Raw genomic sequence first — 3,942 nt, 5'->3', positions numbered from 1 at the left:
AACTCTTAGCCTTGTGCCTCCAAAGCAAGCTTTTGGCTGTCCCCATCTCTGGTCTTTCAACGCTGTGACTGGAGGATGACTGAACTGCCAGGATTGCTATTGTGGGATGAATATGGGGCTAGACTTAGCTCCTGACTCTCAGACCCAGATTTGGGCCTATATCCCAGACCCATCATGCTTTGCGCTGGATGAGAGGCTTGGGACCTGTGGACTACATTTCCCACACTACTTTGCCTGCTGGACCACCATTTTCCTACTCCAAACTAAATCTAGAGTCTGTAGCAAAAGGTCTCTGGTGGTGATCCCTATGGCCACTTTCTTCTTTTGCTTCTTCAGGTCAATGGGAGAGCTGGTGGTCAATTCAGCTTCTTCTTTAGTACCTCTTCCTCTTTAAAATTCAACTCTGGGGGGCCAGAGAGATAACATAGCCGGGAGGGCTTTTGCCTTGCATGTGGCCTATCAGGTTCCATCCCCAGCATCCCGTATGGTCCCCTGAGCCTGCAAGGAACAATTTCTGAGCACAGGGCCAGGAGTAACTCCTGAGTGTCACCTGGTATAGTCCAAAAACAAAAATTAAAAAAAAATTCAACTTTTTCCATTGTTCCAGTTGTTTTCCAATATCCTATGAAAAGCTGCCTGAACCTCAACTAAAGATCATCAAAGCCCATTGCTTTCTAGAAAGTTCTGCCAATGCCAAGCATTGGAAATACTCTTGCCCCTTTAGCTCTTCTCATAAGAAAGTTATTTGCTGTTACTTAAAAAATTACCAGTAGGTTTCATAAGCACCGAATATCTTATTGCTTAATCTTGTCTTCCCTTGCTTACTACAGAGTCTGAACTTCTGATTGGCCATTGGCTCTGTTGGCCAGTTGATCCCTCAGTGTGTCCGATTATGTGAGAGGGTCATCTCTATTTTTAGTATGGCATATCTTTAATATGGCAAGGAATTTGAGTTTTTGTCTCTTATTGCTGTATCGAATATAATTCCAGTTTGTTACCTGCTTTTAAATAGTGCCATCATGGATTTCTTTATTTCCCCCCAAATGAAATCAGTCCTACCTTATGGACTAAGGAATTTCTGTGTGGAAATGGAATTTTTAAAGTCTTAATTAAAATTGTATAATTGGGCTGGAGTGAGTACAGCAGGAAACCCTGGTTTAATTTCTAGCATCTCATATAATTTGCCACTCCCCAGCACTGCCAGGAATAATTTTTTTGTTTCTTGTTTTTTTGGGCCACATCTAGTGACGCTCAGGGGTTACTCCTGGCTAGCGCTTAGAAATTGCTCCTGGCTTGGGGGACCATATGGGACGCCCGGGGGGGGGGGCAGGATTAAGCCACAGTCTATCTTAGGTTAGCACTTGCAAGGCAAACACCCTACAGCTTGTGCCACCTCTCTGGCCCTGCCAGGAGTAATTTTTGAGTGCAGAGCCAGAGTAAGCCTTGAGCATATTGGGGTGTGGATGTGGGTCTCAACCCTCCAAAGAGTAATAATAAATAATAATAATGTTGATGATGAAGTTATAAAATATCTATAGGATGGAGTAAAGAGGGATCCGGGATTATAATTTCCCCTTCATCTTGCCTTTGTATTTGGAAGGCAGATGCTAGGCATGACAGATTAGGGGCTTCTCACTGGTTGCAAGGCCCTAGCCAACTCTCCAGCAGAAGCTGCTCGAGACTTGGCCTGCCTGGGGACTGGAACTAGCACCCCCCAGTGCTCCAACCTTTCAGTTCCTTCTAAGTTGACCCAATCAGCCTGCAATGGTCAACTTTCACTCCCCCTCCCTGGTGCATTTGGGACCCAGGACATTCTCCCCAGCTGATGACCCTGAAAGAACAGGTTCCAGGCTGATGACTAGAGACACTTTATTCCATTCTAGCAAGTCTTATGTAAGACAAGAGGAACTGGGATACGTGCTGGGTAGCAGGGCCAGGAACATGGAAGACGGCCAGGGGGAAGTGAGGTGCCAGGGAGAAGATAAACAGAACAGTCGGGGCTGGAGGAGCAATAGCACAGTGGGCAGGGCATATGGTCTCCTCCTTTGCACGCTGCCCACATGGGTTCGATCCCTGGCAACCCCTATGGTCACCCAGTCAGCAGTAAATCCTCCGTGCAGAGCCAAGAGTAACCCCTGAGCATTGCTGGGTGGGACCTACACACCAAAAAGCCAAACAAAACCAAAGACAACATTCCCCCAAACCCCACTTTAAATTACCATCTTCCCCCTATACATTAGTGACAGCAAGCATATTCCTGTCCTTGTTTAGTGCTCAGTACCACCCACACTCATTAAACAGTTATTCCCTAATTCCTGCCTCATGTACTTTCCATCTGATATATACCATTTCCTGTTAGCCTTTTTATTGTCACCACATAGTGTTCCTTGCTTGCATGGGCTTGCATTGGCGTTGGATTATTTATGCAGTCCTGTAACAAGCACCAATAATCGGCACTGTTTGAATGCTTTGCAAAAATGCTAACTCATATATCATTCAGTCATCTTTGTATGCTCCAGAGGTTCAAGGGTGTGTGTGTGTGTGTGTGTGTGTGTGTGTGTGTGTGTGTGTGTGTGTGTGTGACTGGGCCACAGAAAGGATTTGTGGATTGAAATTTGGCACCTTGGAAGAGTTCCCAGTGGTGTGGCTGTTACTCTGGTGGGAAAATTACAAAAGGAGCAGGTGTGAAAGGGAACAAAGCCAAGGGGGGAATCTGAAGCCAGGGGCCAGATGAGGAGGGGATGGGACCTGGCTGGGGGGTGGGGGGTTCCTTCTAGTTTCAAGGGGTGGTAGCCTCCTCCACCACAGGAGTGTTTCCACCTCTTGGAGCTCCTGAGCAACCGTCAGCATCTCCACCACGCAATGAAGTTTTTCAATCCAAGCTTCTTTTTCCAGTCTCTGCCCCAAAACCCTAATAAAAAGCTCCCATTCCACAATAAAAACTATTCAAAATAAAAAAATACATAAAAAGCTCCCTTCATTTGGCCTCCAACTGGCTTCGACTTGGTTTGTCCTGTGCATATTTGAAATCTGCTCTTCAAAAGAGAACCCCGAGATCCCCAAACCTTTCCTCCAATTTAAAAACCTGGTGTTCACCTCCGGACTGACAAGACACCCCTCTTGGGTGGGAGTCATCAAAGCCAGTTTAAAACTTAGCAGCAGAGATGCCACCAAGGGAAGTTTTTCCATAATGTCAGGACACCAGGAAAGTGACCTCAAGCTGTTAAAACTTTTCTTTTCAGTCCCCCCCAAAACCCCAGAAAAAGTTAAAAGAAAAAACCCTCCAAAGCTGGGAGGTGCTGCACACGCACGCGCAGTCTGAGAACCCGGCGGGCGGGGCCAGTCTCAAGGGGAGGCGTGGCCTTGCACAGGGGGCGTGGCCTCGTGTATAGAGAAGTGCCTAGAGGCGGGGTGAGCGCGGCTCTGGTGGGGCGTGGCCCAGAGAAGGAAGGGGCGTGGCATGACACTGGAAGGGGCGGGGCGAGCAGTGCCGCTCCGTGGCCGTGATGGCGGCGGAGGGGCGTGGCTTAGAGGCGGGGCGAGCTCTACTTTGGCTGCCGGGATTGGTTGATAGGTGTGGATAGGGGCGGGGCTTAGCCCTAGAAGGGGCGTGGCTTTCGCTGTTTCCCGGGTAGATGACGCAGTTGGAGGGGGCGTGGCCTGCGCAGCCGTGGGCAGTTTTAGGGGCGGGGCGAGCTCGGCTCTGGCTGCCGAAGGCTGCGGGGATTGGTCAAGAGGTAAATGGGCGTGGCTTCAGGAGAGAAGGGCGGTCCCAGAGGAGGGGCGAGCTCGGTTCTGGCTGTCGGGATTGGCCGAGCGGCGGAGGGGGCGGGTCTTGGCTCTCTACGGGGCGTGGCTTGCGTTGTTTTGGGCCCGGTGACGCCGGCGGGGGCGTGCCCTGTCCCGGGAAGGGGCGTGGCCCGGGCGGCGGCGGCGACGGCT

Source organism: Suncus etruscus, chromosome 12, assembly GCF_024139225.1.
Source record: "Suncus etruscus isolate mSunEtr1 chromosome 12, mSunEtr1.pri.cur, whole genome shotgun sequence".
In the NCBI taxonomy this organism is placed as follows: Eukaryota; Metazoa; Chordata; class Mammalia; order Eulipotyphla; family Soricidae; genus Suncus; species Suncus etruscus.
Note: the sequence above shows the minus strand (reverse complement) of the source record.